We start from the raw sequence: 16,672 nt of genomic DNA, 5'->3' as shown, positions 1-16,672 counted from the left end.
TCCAGTCTAGCATTTCTCATGATGTACCCTGCATATAAGTAAGTAAGTGGGGTGACAATATACAGCCTTGACGTACTCCTTTCCTGATTTGGAACCAGTCTGTTGTTCCATGTCCAGTTCTAACTGTTGCTTCCTGACCTGCATACAGATTTCTCAGGAGGCAGGTCAGGGGGTCTGGTATTCCCATCTCTTGAAGAAGTTTCCACAATTTGAGGTGATTCACACAGTCAAAGACTTTGGCATAGTCAATAAAGCAAAAGTAGATGTTTTTCTTGAATTCTCTTACTTTTTCGATGATCCAACAGTTGTTGGCAATTTGATCTCTGGTTCCTCTGCCTTTTCTAAATCTGGATTGAACATCTGGGAATTCACGGTTCATGTACTGCTGAAGCCTGGCTTCAAGAATTTTAAGCATTACTTTACTATCGTGTGAGATGAGTGCAATTGTGCAGTAGTTTAAGCTTTCTTTGGCATTGCCTTTCTTTGGGATTGGAATGAAAACTGACATTTTCCAGTCCTGTGGGCACTGCTGAGTTTTCCAAATTTGCTGGCATATTGAGTGCAGCACTTTCACAGCATCATCTTTTAGGATTTGAAATAGCTCAACTGGAATTTCATCACCTCTACTAGCTTTTTTCGTAGTGATGCTTCCTAAGGTCCACTTGACTTCACACTCCAGGATGTCTGGTTCTAGGTGAATGATCACACCATCATGATTACCTGGGTCATGAAGATCTTTTTTGTATAGTTGTTCTGTGTATTCCTGCCACCTCACTGTAATATCTTTTGCTTCTGTCAGGTCCATACCATTTCTGTCCTTTATTGAGCCCATCTTTGCATGAAATGTTCCCTTGGCATCTCTAATGTTCTTGAAGAGATCTCTAGTCTCTCCCATTCTATTGTTTTCCTCTATTTCTTTGCATTGATCACTGAGTAAGTCTTTCTTATCTCTCCTTGCTGTTTTTTGGAACTACGCACTCAAATAGGAATATCTTTCCTTTTCTCCTTTGCCTCTCTTCTTTTCACAGCTATTTGTAAGGCCTCCTCAGACACCCATTTTGCTTTTTTGCATTTCTTTTTCTTGGGGATGGTCTTGATCACTGCCTCCTGTACAATGTTACGAACCTCCCTCCATATTTCTTCAGGCACTCCATCTATCAGATCTAATCCCTTGAATCTATTTGTCACTTCCACTGTATAATTGTAAGGGATTTGATTTAGGTCCCACCTGAATGGTCTTGTGGTTTTCCTACTTTCTTCAAGGGGACTGGAATGCAAAAGTAGGAAGTCAAGAAACACCTGGAGTAACAGGCAAATCTGGCCTTGAAGTGCAGAATGAAGCAGGGCAAAGGCTCAAAGAGTTTTGCCAAGAGAATGCACTGGTCATAGAAAACACCCTCTTCCAAACAACACAAGAGAAGAGTCTACACATGAATATCACCAGATGGTCAATACAGAAATCAGATTGATTATATTCTTTGCAGCCAAAGATGAAGAAGCTCTATACAGTCAGCAAAAACAAGACGGGGAGCTGACTGTGACTCAGATCATAAACTCCTTATTGCCAAATTCAGACTTAAATTGAACAAAGTATGGGAAACCACTAGACCAATAGAGAATAGACATCTTAACAAAACAGAAATATGGTTATTGCAGTAGTCTGTGAGAAAAATTATTAGCTTTATTACTTGAAAAGTAGTTTGAATAGGAGTCTTCTAGCTGTTCAGTCTGATCATCAGAACACTGCCAATTTTCTCTGCTACAGAGTCTTTCTGTGCAGTGGATAACTTGTTGCAATTAAGGGATTTTCTCACTTTTTAATAATTCTCAGATTTGGAAGGTTTTTCCTTTTTTTTGACTTTTCATTTTCTTTTTTAAAAATTTATTTATTTTTTTAATTGAAGGATTAAATATGATTCTTGATCTGGAATATGTGAACAGCTAAGATAGGGAAGAGGAATTAGACTTGCTCCTATAGGAATGGTGACTAAACTCTAAGGAGATAGAAGTTGACTTAAGATGTAGAAGAACTTACTGATAATCAGGAGGTAAAACAGGGTCTTTGCATGGTCCTTAGATTCCTGTCCTGGAGCAATAACAAAAGGGACTAGACAATAACATGAGAAAGATGCTCTACAATGGGCCCCAAACTTTTTGGCACCAGGGACCTGTTTGATGGAAGACAATTTTTCCATGGATTGGGGTAAGGGAATAGTTTTGGGATGATTCAAGCGTATTACGTTTACTGTCCACTTTATTTCTGTTATCATTACATCAGCTCCACCCCAGATCATCAGGCATTAGAGCTCATAGGTTGGGGACCCCTGCTGTAGAATAAATTTCAAAATCAGCTGGATGGAGTAGTTGTACTAAATGATCTTTGGGGTCTCAAAAGGAAGAATGTATGACTCTCCAAAAGCAGAGAATATAAGTAAGAAAAAATATTAATAAACTGAAGCTCACAGACATGGCTTCTATGGGACCAAAAGGAAACATCCCAGTAGCTAGATGTGTTTTTTCACACATTTAAAATTGAAAATGTACTGGGCTACTAAATGTGCATATACACAGAGTACTAAACATTTTGCGTACTGTTGTGGGTTAAACAATGTCCCCCTCAAAAAAAGCTATGTTGAAGTTCTAAATCCCAGCACATGTGATCATGACTTTAACTGGAAATAGGGCCTTCACAGATACATTCAAGTTAAGATGAGGTCATGCTGGACTAGTTGGCTCAAAATCCAATGGCCAGTGCCCTTATAAGGAGAGAAAGATCTGAGACACACAGATACCGAGGGAAGAAGGCCATGTGGAGACAGGCAGGGATTGATGTTATGTAACCAAAGGCATGCCAAAGATGACTGGTAACCACCAGAAGCTAGAAGAGGCAAGAAAAGATTCTTTCCTAGAGTGTTCAGAGGGAGTACGGCCCTGCCAGCACCTTGGTTTCAGATTTCTAGTCTCTAGAACTGGGGGAGAATAGATTTCTGCTGTTTTAAGCCCTCGAGTTTATGGTTACTTTTCATGAAAGCCCTGAAACTCCAATACTTTGGCCACCTCATGCGAAGAGTTGACTCATTGGAAAAGACCCTGATGCTGGGAGGGATTGGGGGCAGGAGGAGAAGGGGACGACAGAGGATGAGATGGCTGGATGGCATCACCGACTCAATGGGCATGAGTTTGAGTAAACCCCGGGAGTCTGTGATGGACAGGGAGGTCTGGCGTGCTGCGATTCATGGGGTCGCAAAGAGTCGGACATGACTGAGTTACTGAACTGAACTGAACAAAACTAATACACACACTTTAATTTCTTCTTTACAGCAATAGTACAGAAAGTGTTAGGATCACTAATGATGGCTGAAAATCCTAAGATTGAGAAGGTTACAGAACTTGGTCGAGGTCACACACAGAGAGCTGCAGGAAAAGAACTCCATCCAGGTCTGAATTCCTGACTTCCACCCCCAGCTCCCTGCGACAACAGGCACTCACCGAGAAAATACCACACACAGTAGGACTGGGGGCATGAATGTTATCGGGGTGGGGGGGCAGGGGGAAGACGTAGGAGCGAAGTGCAGATTGCCTGGGGCTGATCACCATGCGTGTGTGCTTCCATCCTGAGCAGTCCCCTCTCCCTCTCATTTAATCAGATACAAGAAATGTGCCAAATGTGATTTGTTGGAAACAAAAGTAATGAAAAGTATTGATAGGGAGGTTAAAAAGTAGTAGCTTGTGCAATAAGCATTCTTAGTTGATAGCTTTAAGGATTCAAGAAATAGGGAATTCCCTGGCAATCCGATGGCGAGGACTCCATGCTTTCACTGCCAAGGGTGCAGGTTCGATTCCTGGTTGAAGAACTAAGACCCCTCAAGTCTCTCAGTGTAGCCCAAAATTAGGAAATAAAAAAGGTTCAGGAAACAACGGCAAGACAGTTTGAAGCCATCGCTTATGTCTTATTTTACTCAGAGTTGATCTAAAATATCACAAGCCTTTGTAACATCTTTTAAACAGATATTTTTTACACCAAGAGTAGGGAAAGTAACAAAGAAAGATGGAATTATGGATGAGCTCCTGAGGAATTCTGATGGAGGCCTGACATCTACCTCTCACACACATGGTGATCATCTAAAGGCTCATCTGCTCCTTGGCCAAGAGAAGGAGCTTTTGACATGAAATATCTGGTGGTGAGTTGTAAGCAGCCTCCGGGCAAACCTCCAAGTGGTCACCTGTCTCGCTCTAGTGAACTTTTTAAAATATTTATATGTATGTGCTAATAAAAACCAGAACAGCATATCCAGGTACTTTCAAAAGTCACAAAAATACTGTGCCATTATACTCAGGAAATTGCTAAATTTCACATTTGAGAACACCGTGCTTCAAAGGAGTCATGCTGAAAGAATCTGTGTATATAGAAATATGAAAGTCAGGTTAACTGTAATGGTAAACAATGAATATAGTCTCAAATCTCCAGAATACAGTTGTGAATGTAGATCTGTGGGGAAAGGGTCCCTTAGCCTCCACAAGAACCAACTCAACTTCCAGGACAAAGTGGGGTGGTTTGCTTCAAAGAAGACCTTAAGCTCGAGATGATTTACCCTGGCATTCAATTCACCCAACATTTATTGGGTAGGTACTCGCTATCTTAAAGAGCCTGGGGTTAGAAAGGTGGTCAAATAACAAGGTAGGTGGTGTAGCAAATGGAAAAAATATTACCTTTGGAGTCCAGTTCCAAATCCCAATTCTGATATTCACAAGCTGTGCTGTCCTGGCAACTCAGCCTCTCGTAGGGTCAACTTCTTTTATTCACTCCATCATTATGGCGGCCTCACAGACTGTTCTGTGCATTATCTGATGAGACTGTGTATGCAAAGCACTTAGCCAGGACTTGCATGCATCATCATGTCTCAATAAATGTGTGTTTCTTCCATCCCTCTCCAATTGCTAACCTCTCCTTAATAGTAACCTACGTCTTATACAGGTCTTTTTCTAGGCCCCAACATCTCCTGGGTGAAGCTCATGCCATCTCTCCTGATCCCCGAGGTAGAAGGCCACATGATATGTCCAATATCTCTGACCAGAGCATAAAAAAGGGGCCCTGGGACAAGGCTGGTTATACAATGATGCAGATCTGTAAGTTACATTCAGGATTTTATACTCTTTTATTGAAGCAACAGGAGACACTGAAGAGTTTTAAACAGGCTTCCACTGGATACTGAATGTCGGGGACGTGTGGGGATGCAAGCAGACTTCCGCAGTAATTTAGTTAAGAGACAGTAAGATTCTAGTTCGGGGGCGGGTGGCGGGGGCAGGGGAGGGACAGGACCAGTGTCAGTGGAGAGAAAAACAGACAAATTTAAGGAAAATTTCTAGAGAAGGAAATGGCAACCCACTCTAGTATTCTTGCCCGGAGCATTCCACAGAAGGAGCAGCCTGGTGGACTACAGTCCATAGGGTCGCAAAGAGTCAGACACAACTGAAATGACTTAGCAAGCACGAATGCAAGCAGAGGGAGAGAAAGAAAAAAATAAATGGCACAAACATAATTGACAAGCATTTAGAATATCTGGCACATAATGAACATTCCATAAACATTCCATAAACATTCGTTATTATTATTATTCTACTTACTATACAATATGCTACAATATACTCACAGAACACGTAAATATGATTTTTTGTTAGTACAAAATCATGAAGGATTTTTACAGTTTTGCTTCTGGAATTCTTTGGCTAGGCACTTCAGTGAATTTATGATTTGTTATATTTTTATAAGCAACTTGCATATTCAGGGATTCTTTTTAAAAAGGGAAATCTAAACTGCAGATAGTTTCCAAACATGAAAATTTTATGAACACTAATTTTAACAATTAATGAGGCCAACTAATTATGTTCTACAGACATTTAATTAAACATTTATCAATGTTAGTTTTATGGTTTTCTTTTTCAAGATTTTGTAGAACCTCACTTGTTTCCCGAATTCCTCACATATTTTCAAAGGGCCTTAAAAAAACTCAGGGCCTAAGTCACATGCCTGTTATACCTAATTAACAAAATGAACCTGAAACAGTGGACAGCTGAGAAAGAACAAAGTGAAGCCAGGATCATAATACATCAGATTCGGCTCAAGGGGACAGTATGGAGAAAATGCCATCCCAGGATCTAATTTTTCTCAGCTTTTATTAAATGGTTCCCTGGCTATCTCCTTCTTAATTTGGGGAGTTTATCAAAGGTCACTGAAGTTTAAAAAACTCCACTCACCTTTTACCTTGAAAGTGAAAGTTGCACAGTCAAGTCCTACTCTTTGTGACCTCATGAACCATACAGTCCATGGAATTCTCTAGGCTAGAATACTGGAGTGGGTAGCCTTTCCCTCCTCCAGGGGATCTTCCCAACCCAGGGATCAAACCCAGGTCTCCCGCATTGCGACTGAGTCTTTACCAGCTGAGCCACAAGGAAACCCAAGAATACTGGAGTGGGTAGCCTATCCCTTCTCCAGTGGATCTTCCTGACCCAGGAGTGGAACCAGGGTCTCCTGCATTGCAGGCGGATTCTTTACCAGCTGAGCTATCAGGGAAGATCTTTTATCTTCAGTTCAGTTCAGTTCAGTTCAGTTCAGTCGCTCAGTCATGTCCGACTCTTTGCGACCCCATGAATCGCAGCACGCCAGGCCTCCCTGTCCATCACAGACTCCCGGAGTCTACCCAAACCCACGCCCATCGAGTCGGTGATGCCATCCAGCCATCTCATCCTCTGCCGTCCCCTTCTCCTCCTGCCCCCAGTCCCTTCCAGCATCAGGGTCTTTTCCAATGAGTCAGTTCTTTGCATCAGGTGGCCAAAGTATTGGAGTTTCAGCTTCAGCATCAGTCCTTCCAATGAACACCCAGGACTGATCTCCTTCAGGATGGACTGGTTGGATCTCCTTGCAGTCCAAGGGACTCTCAAGAGTCTTCTCCAACACCACAATTGAAAAGCATCAATTTTCGTCACTCAGCTTTCTTCACAGTTCAACTCTCACATCCATACATGACCACTGGAAAAACCATAGCCTTGACCAGACGGACCTTTGTTGGCAAAGTAATGTCTCTGCTTTTTAATATGCTGTCTAGGTTGGTCATCACTTTCCTTCCAAGGAGTAAGTATCTTTTAATTTCATGGCTGCAATCACCATCTGCAGTGATTTTGGAGCCCAAAAAAATAGTCTGGCACTGTTTCCACTGTCTCCCCATCTATTTCCCATGAGGTGATGGGACCAGATGCCATGATCTTAGTTTTCTGAATGTTGAGCTTTAAGCCAACTTTTTCACTCTCCTCTTTCACTTTCATCAGGAGGCTTTTCAGTTCCTCTTCACTTTCTGCCATAAGGGTGGTGTCATGTGCATATCTGAGGTTATTGATATTTCTCCTGGCAATCTTGATTCCAGCTTCTGCTTCATCCAGCCCAGTGTTTCTCATGATGTACTTTGCATATAAGTTAAATAAGCAGGGTGACAATATACAGCCTTGACGTACTTCTTTTCCTATTTGGAACCAGTCTGTTGTTCCATGTCCAGTTCTAACTGTTGCTTCCTGACCTGCATACAGATTTCTCAAGAGACAGGTCAGGGGGTCTGGTATTCCCATCTCTAAGAAATTTCCACAGTTTGTGGTGATTCACACAGTCGAAGGCTTCGGCATAGTCAATAAAGCAGAAATAGATGTTTTTCTGGAACTCTCTTGATTTTTCAATGATCCAGCGGATACTGGCAATTTGATCTCTGGTTCCTCTGCCTTTTCTAAAACCAGCTTGAACATCTGGAAGTTCACGGTTCACATATTGCTGAAGCCTGGCTTGGAGAATTTTGAGCATTTTTTTACTAGCGTGTGAGATGAGTGCAATTGTGCGGTAGTTTGAGCATTCTTTGGGATTGCCTTTCTTAGGGATTGGAATGAAAACTGACCTTTTCCAGTCCTGTGGCCACTGCTGAGTTTTCCAAATTTATGTGTAAATAGGGGCTTATCAAATTATGCATTTTGTCAGACTGTTTAGAATCAAAGCCCCTGCATATGAGAGATTATCATTGTGAAAGAATTCAGTTTTCAAAAAGGCAGTAACACTACCTCCATAGGACAGCATTTTTTACTTTAAAAGGACACTAGGGCTTCCCTGGTGGCTCAGTGGTAAAGAGTCAGCCTGCCGATGCAGGAGACAAGGGTTCTATCCCTGATCTGGGAAGATCCCACATGCCGCAGAGTACCGCAGATAATGAACCTGTGCTCTAAAGCCTGGAAACCATGACTACGGAGCCCTCACGAGACAGCTACTGAAGCCCACCCACCCTAGAGCCCATGCCCGGCAAGAGAAGCTCTGCAACAAGACAGGCTCTGCAACCAGATGCCCGGGGACCACAGCTGCTGAGTAGTTCCCGCTCGCTGCAACTAGAGAAAAGCCCATGATGCAATGGAGACACAGGATAGGCAAAAATATACTAATAATAAATACATAATTTTTTAAATGGACATTAAACATCATATAATTCAAAAAGGGGAAATGATATGCCCAAAATCACACAGCAGCTACTGACAGCACCAAAGGAGTCACTTCCATACACACCCTGACTAGCTCTGACCAGAGTTCGTACTTGAGTCCTCACAGGTTCCTTAAGAGACAGGTGAAGAGTAGTCAGCGGCCTGCAGCCCAGAACCTCTGTATCAACTCACAAAGCGCTCAGAGTCTTCATACTCTGGTCCCACAAGTGACGGTAAAGCTTTCAGAATTCACTCTGAGAACAAGTCAGGGAGATTAAAATGATCAGAACTACGTGTCAGGAAATAGGTTATTTACCATGAATTCTACTCAAGAAATGTGAATGCATTTAAGAATTTGCCTGAAATACAAAAATGGTAGAAAAAGAAAATGCTCTACCGTTTCCATTTCTTCCAGAGGAAATCATAGTTAACGGGGTTTTCTCAAGTAAGTCACTTAATGGCTTGCAAGAAATGACCAGCTGAACCTTGATTCATATAAACAGTAATATTTTTACTCTGGACAATTCCTTCCTGATATTGCTAGTGGGGAAATATGAGAAAAACGAACGCTATACTGATTTTCCATAGGGTAACACTGGTCATACTAAAATGTGTGTACCAAAGTACTTTAAGAAATGTTGTGATAAAGGCATTCTAACTACCAGAATAATTATTCCTTCTCATTGCAGCTACCACTCATTGAGAGCTTAAAGTGTGCAAAATAAGATCATTTAAACTTCATGGCATTCCAATAATTAAATATTATGGTAGCACTTTTACCGATGAAGGAACTAAGTTGAAGAGAATTTAAACAAGTTAGCCAAAGTTACACAATGACTAGGCTTCAACTGAACCACAGCTGTGTGATAGCATGATCTTGCTCTTAAGTACACAACCCTACATCTGAATTCTAGAGGACCAGTCAGTTGTTATGTGCTTCCCAGGTGGCACAGTGGTAAGGAACCCACCCGCCAATGCAGGAGACTCAGGTTCGATCCCTGGGTGGGGAAGATCCCCTGGAGTAGGAAATGGCAAGGCATTCCAGTATCCTTGTTTGAGAAATCCCATGGACAGAGGAGCCTGGCACACTACAGCCCCTAAGGGTCACAAAGAGTCAGACACAACTAAGCGACTGAGCATGTACATAAACAACCACTTGCAAGAATAGTTTCAGAAATGCTTAATAACTGGCTCTGTGTGTGTGTGTGTGTGTATGTGTGTGTGTGTGTGTGTGTGTGCGCGTGCTCAGTCATGTCTGACTCTTTGTGACCCCATAGGCTGTATGTAGCCTGCCAGGGTCCTCTGTCCATGGAATTTTCCAGGCAAGAATACTGGAGTGGGTTGGCCATTTCCTTCTCCAGGGGATCTTCCTGACCCAGGGATCAAAGACACATCTTCTGCACCTCCTGGACTGGCAAGCACTCTACCACTGCACCACCTGGGAAGCCCTGTAATTGTTTACAAGAGCCGAAAGATTGAGCTGGAGTTCTAACAAGAGGTAGAGGCAGAGATCTGGACATCACTGGTGTATGCAATCGTAATCAAAGGAATGCATACATTGTTTAATCCTTTTGAGGTTTAAATCTGTGACTATCTCATTTTGAAAATATTTAGAGGATATCTACTCAGGCCAGGCACTGTTCTAGATGCGTGGGATGCATCAGGGAACAAAAGCAACAGAAAGATCTCTGCCATTCTGGAGAAGGGTGGAGGGAACACAGATAAAAACATAATAAATAAGTAAATTATACAGTATGTTAAAAGATGATAAGTGAAATGACAGGAGGAAGAAGAGAAGCAGAGAGCAGTATCCTTACTAAAACTCCTGTGAAAACTCTTAATGATTTGCTAGTGGACACATCAACAAATGGAAGGTGAGGTTTCTAACTGCTTTGGTAATATTTGTATCTGAGGTTAACCAGAGAATCTAGGTAATCTAATAATCTTAGAAATGGATGACTGATAACTTCAGAAGCGGGTCATCGCCTCCACATACCCAAGGGATGCTACCAGAGGCTTAGAAAATCCCATGACTCAGAAAATATAATCACAACTACAACTCTGGTTGCAACTAGCCAATGTCTGAACTGAAACAAACGAAAATAGGAAATGTGTTTCAGGATGGTCTCATCACCATCTGTCCACTGAGTTCCTCCTGGTTCTGACTAAAATCCTTCAGTAAGAAGCACTGCTCAAGAACAGCCCCAGAGATTCTCAGACTCCGAGGGTCATTATATTAGGGTTCAGTTCAGTTCAGATCAGTCGCTCAGTCATGTCCGACTCTTTGCGACCCCATGGACCACAGCACGCCAAGCTTCCCTGTCCATCATCAACTCCCAGAGTTTGAATATTCAAACTCGTGTTTATTAAGTTGGTGATGCCATCCAAACATCTCATCCTCTGTCATCCACTTTTCCTCCTGCCTTATATCTTTCCCAGCATCAGGGTCTTTTCCAATGAGTCAGTTCTTCACATCAGGTGGCCAAAGTATAAGAGCTTCAGCTTCTGCATCAGTCCTTCCAATGAATATTCAGGACTGATCTCCTTTAGGATGTGGTTGGATCTCCTTGCAGTCCAGGGGGCTCTCAAGAGTCTCCTCCAACACCACAGTTCAAAAGCATCGATTCTTCGGTGCTCAGCTTTCTTTACAGTCCAACTCTCACATCCATACATGACCACTGGAAAAACCGTAGCCTTGACTAGACGGAATTTGTTGGCAAAGTAATGTCTCTACTTTTTAATATGCTGTCTAGCTTGGTCATAACTTTTTTTCCAAGGAGCAAGGGTCTTTTAATTTCATGGCTGCAGCCACCACCCGAAGTGATTTGGGAGCCCCCCAAAATAAAGTCTGTCACTATTTCCACTGTTTCCCCATCTATTTGCCATGAGGTGATGGGACCAATGCCATGATCTTAGTCTTCTGAATGGTGAGTTTTAATCCAACTTTTTCACTCTCCTCTTTCACTTACACCAAGAGGCTCTTTATTTCTTCTTCACTTTCTGCCATAAGGGTGATTATCATCAGCATATCTGAGGTTATTGATATTTCTCCTCACAATCTTGATTCCAGCTTGTGCTTCATCCAGTCCAGCATTTCTCATGATCTGCTCTGCATATAAGCTAAATAAGTAGGGTGACAATATACAGTGCTGACGTACTCCTTTCCTGATTTGGAACCAATCAGTTGTTCCATGTCCAGTTCTAACAGTTGCTTCCTTCCCTGCATACAGATTTCTCAAGAGGCAGGTCAGGGGGTCTGGTATTCCCATCTCTAAGAAATTTCCACAGTTTGTGGTGATTCACACAGTCAAAGGCTTTGGCATAGTCAATAAAGCAGAAATAGATGTTTTTCTGGAACTCGCTTGCTTTTCCAATAATCCAACAGATGTTGGCAATTTGATCTCTGGTTCCTCTGCCTTTCCTAAAACTGGCTTGAACATCTGGAAGTTCATGGTTCATGTACTGTTGAAGCCTGGCTTGGAGAATTTTGAGCATTACTTTGCTAGCATGTGAGATGAGTGCAATTGTGCGGTAGTTTGAACATTTTTTGGCATTGCCTTTCTTTGGGTTTGGAATGAAAACTGACCTTTTCCAGTCCTGTGGCCACTGCTGAGGTTTCCAAATTTGCTGGCATACTGAGTGCAGCACTTTCACAGCATCATCTGTTAGGATTTGAAAAACCTCAACTGGAATTCCATCACCTCCACTAGCTTTGTTCCTAGTGATGCTTCCTAAGGCCCATTTGACTTCACATTCCAGGATGTCTGGCTCTAGGTGAGTGATCACACCATGGTGATTATCTGGGTCATGAAGATCTTTTTTGTACCGTTCTTCTGTGTATTCTTGCCACCTCTTCTTAATATCTTTTGCTTCTGTTAGGTACTATTTCTATCCTTTATTGGCCCATCTTTGGGCCCATAGTTTTCAGTCTGTCTGCCCTCTGATGGAGAAGGCTAAGAGGCTTATGGAAGCTTCCTGATGGGAGAGACTGACTGAGGGGGACACTGGGTCTTGTTCTGATGGGCGGGGCCATGCTCAGTAAATCTTTAATCCAATCTTCTGTTGATGGGTGGAACCTGTTCCCTCCCTGCTATTTACCTGGGGCCAAACTATGTGGAGGAAATGAAGATAAGATCCCATGCATGCACTGCTACACTCACTGCCCCAACACTGCAGCAGGCCACCGCCAACCCACACCTCCACTGGAGACTCCTAGACACTCCCAGGCAAGTCTGGGTCAGTTTCTTGTGGGGTCACTGCTCCTTTCTCCTGGGTCCTGGTGCACACAAGATTCTGTTTGTGACTCCAAGAGTCTATTTAGGTACAACAATATTAGGTATATTGTTATATATTAATAGTTCCTCACTCAAGGTATTCTCATACCATCAGCAGCAACACAAAGGAGGCAGGATGAGCCTTTCTTGTGTATGAAGTAAACAGAGCAACAACGAAGTGTGATTTCAGGGGAAGGAAATGGTTTTCTGCTCACATGCATGAAACAACGCCTCTATCGTAGAACAACATCTACAAGTAGCAAAAAACTCACCTGTAGAATGAAAACATCAATTAAAGCAGACAGTTTCATAGCCTATACAATCCTACACATTGTATCTTCAGTTATTTTAACTGATTTAAATTAAAAATGTATGTGCCCAGTGTCAAAAATGTGTTCATACTACATTACAAAGATTTAAACAGATGTATCATGATATATATTGTTTTTAATGTGAATCTTCATGTAGAATGAATACCTTTGGCTGCTTTGTTACTTTTTTAAATCATAGTAAATAACATATGGACATAAAACTTACTATCTTCCCCATTTTTAAGTATACAGTACAGCAAACTATTAACATATTCACAGGATCTTTAGAATTTTGCATCCTGTCAAACTGAAATTCTATACTACTAGAGTAGTTCTATACTACTGAACAACAATTTTCAGCTTCCCCCCGATGTCTAGCAACCACCATTATACTTTCTGTTTATGAGTTTGACTACTTTAGATAACTCATATAGATGGAATCATGCAATATTGGTTTTCCATGACCACCTTATCTCATGTAGTATAATGTCCCCAAGGTTCATCTGTATTATATCATATAAGAAGATTTCCTTCTTTTTAAAGGCTAAACAATATCCTGGTTTTTTTTTTTAATAAACAAGTTTCTATAATATAATACAGGCTAAAATATTTAAATTTTCCTTAGGAAATTATAATTACACTGGGGGAAAAAAAAAAAAAACTTGTTATAGTCCAGTAAGGTATTCCTCAGCTGTTTCCCACATCACTTCCTAAGTCAAAGTCTTACCCTATGTTATTTTAAGTTTAGAAATGCAAGCATTTCAAACGATATTCTGCCATGTCACCCTTTGGCTGCCCCAAGTGTGAAAGAGGTGGGCTTGCTGCAAGGAGCAAGTCGACTGAGCATCTCTGGCTTTTGTCAAGTTCCAGCTAGGATGACACAACAACTTATTACTGTGTGAGTAAATCTCTTTCCATGGGAAACACGTGACACAGAGTATCACACACATAACTCATGTAGACAAAAACCAAGGCAAAACAAAGCTGCTTCCCTTCACACTTAGGATTTACTGAAATCCAATTGTTTCAATGCTTAAACTGTTTTCTCCTCTAAAGTCAACTAGAAATGTTGACTTTACATAAATGTAAGAAATTACTTTGTTAACTTTGGTCAAATATATAAAGCTATCAAAATCTTTATTGTTTCAAATGCCTTTTAAATGATGAAATGTGAATTATGAATGAATGCATAAAGAACTAATAAAAGCACTTGCAATAATCCTGAAAGAATCTGATATCTGGTCATGAAGTACTGGCTAGAGACGCCACCATTTTGGTTTCAAATTGCTGTATTTTTCACTCTTATTCTATATTTCCAATTATCTACATCCCTGGAATGTTCTTCACAGACATCAACCTGCTCCCTCATAAACTTTTTGTCAAAGCAACTAATAAGTAAAACTTAGGCAGGGAAAAGAACTTTCATTGCTTAATTCTTGTCCCTTTTTTCCATACTCCAGCTCTTCCCAGACAGGTCATGTACTTCCCTTCTTGATGCCTTTTCAGACTTCTCCCTTCAAAATATTCTTCTCCGTCCTGCTCTCACCAAACCCAAGTTTGTCACTCAAAACTCAGTTCCAGAGGCACCTCTTTGGGGAGCCTTTCTCAACTCCTCAGGCAAAGTCAGCGTCTACTTTAGTACTACCACTTTCAGTTATAATTATTTATTTGAAAATCTATCACCCCATCATACTACATAATTCTCAAGAATAGGGACTAGGTCTTATTTAGTTTTATAGTTCTGGCACTTCTTACAGTACCCAACACCTGTATAATAGGTGCTCAGTACATGTTTGTTAAATAGTCTTAAACACATTCACACACACACACACACTTACACACACACACAGATCCTGCTCATTGTTAACACACTGCACTGTCTTGGCTTATTTCACCATCTGCAATATGGATCAATAAATCTATACGGTGAGAGTTTTAGAAAACTATAGCAATATTTTAAAAATATTCATTAATGTACATTAACTGATTTGGGGGGAGGATACTTTAGGAGAAACTGTGGATCTTTATATACAGATGGGACGTCCCTGGTGGCCCAGTGGTTAAGACTGTGTCTTCCAATCAGGGGGCACAGGTTCGATCCCTGGTCGGGGAGATAAGATTCCAGATACCTTGCAGTCAGAAAATCAAAAATATGAAACAGAAGCCATATTGTAATAAACTCAATAAAGACTTTAAAAATGGCCCACATCAAAAAAAAAAAAAAACTTTAAAAGCAAACACAGATGTTGCCAATAATTATCACGTATTTGATAAGGAACTCTCCGGCACTAGGCACTCACAAAAGAGTTCTCTCTTGTATCTTACAGAACTTTCTCCTAAGCTCTGTAAACAGGAGCCAATTAATATTACTTATCTTTAAAACATGATGACGACAGTAATGATGAGGCTGGTGACATTTATTTCATTCAAGCAGTGACCCAAACAGTTAGAGACAAGGGTATGTGATGCTAATACAAAGAAGCGCACTACGTAACAAAACTATTTCAAAGTCCAAATGAGTTCCAATTTTTAAGTTAATGGTTAGCATGGTTAAAAGAAGTAGTTCAAAATAAACAGTGCCAACCAATGAGAGCTCTGAAAGTTTGCAAAGCATTCGCTGTTTCCAGACGCCCCAGTTTCTTGTCTCTTTTGATCTGGATAGGCGTTAACCTCCTGCACCATTGAGTTTCCCCACTTCAAATATCTTAACAAATTGGTCAGAAAAAAATAAAAACATAAACAAAACCGACCCCTCATGAAACATCAACATATCACCAAAACCATGCACTGGAAAGATAAAGACCTCAAACTTGGAGCTGGAAAGGGACTGAGAAAGAATGTTCCTAATACTCCTCTCTCTCCTGAAATTTGCAGACAGCACTTTTACTTACTAGCCCATTCAATACAGAAAAGCTAATAATTAGTCCAGTTTCATTTCTTTAACTTGCAGACAAGGAGTTTGATTTCCAGCCATGATTTTAATAAAGAACCGTTGCAAAAAAAAAAAAAAAATTGGAATTTTCACGGGGATCATAAAATTACATTCCACCTTCTTTGTCCCTTGTCTTCATCCCCGCTCTCTCTCCCCACCTCCTCATCTTTATTTCCTTTCTCTATGTTTGAAAGAAATCTAACCACCCTTGACCTTGCTTGTTTCAACAAGATCATTTCTAAATTTTTCTCTGATGGATCTAAGTAAGAGAAAATGTCTTACCAGCTGTGTTTCCCCCGCTATTTAGCCGGGTGAGCTCACTGCCACAGTTCTGAGATGCCAGGAGTGCAGTCTCACCGCTGACTGCCAACACCCCTGAAATACCAATACAGTAAACTAGCAGGCATCAAAGGGACTCCTAAATCACACTGAGGACAGCTTTATTACCCATAAAGTAGGAAAGCCACACAGAAGAGAAGCTGTCCTGGCTTTACTGTTTATTGGCCAGGTGGAACTGATTAAGAATGTGAGAATCTGTGGTACCAATAATCATGGGCTTCTTGTGTTCAACATAAGAAAGGGTTTCACATAACCCAGCAATAGCAGGGCATTAGTGCTCAAGAAATCCGAACTTGGATCTATTTATACGCAGG

General features: G+C 41.2%; 1 protein-coding gene across 5 annotated transcripts in view; it reads right to left on the bottom strand.

Moving 5' to 3' along the window:
* The window catches only part of LOC122427324, a 438,851-nt gene extending 422,381 nt beyond the window's left edge, over positions 1-16,470 (bottom strand). For 3 of the 5 annotated variants that reach the window (XM_043446719.1, XM_043446720.1, XM_043446721.1), the window contains exon 1: positions 16,302-16,468. The gene's annotated coding sequence lies outside the window, so the exon portion shown is untranslated. Of the gene's footprint in view, positions 1-16,301 lie in introns of all 5 variants that reach the window. The other 2 variants (XM_043446718.1, XM_043446722.1) reach the window with 2 other exon arrangements.
* Positions 16,471-16,672: the final 202 nt, after the last annotated feature.

The sequence above is a fragment of the Cervus canadensis genome, chromosome 25, assembly GCF_019320065.1.
Source record: "Cervus canadensis isolate Bull #8, Minnesota chromosome 25, ASM1932006v1, whole genome shotgun sequence".
In the NCBI taxonomy this organism is placed as follows: Eukaryota; Metazoa; Chordata; class Mammalia; order Artiodactyla; family Cervidae; genus Cervus; species Cervus canadensis.
The sequence above is the reverse complement of the archived record's forward strand: the minus strand, read 5'-3'. Positions and strand labels throughout refer to the sequence as shown.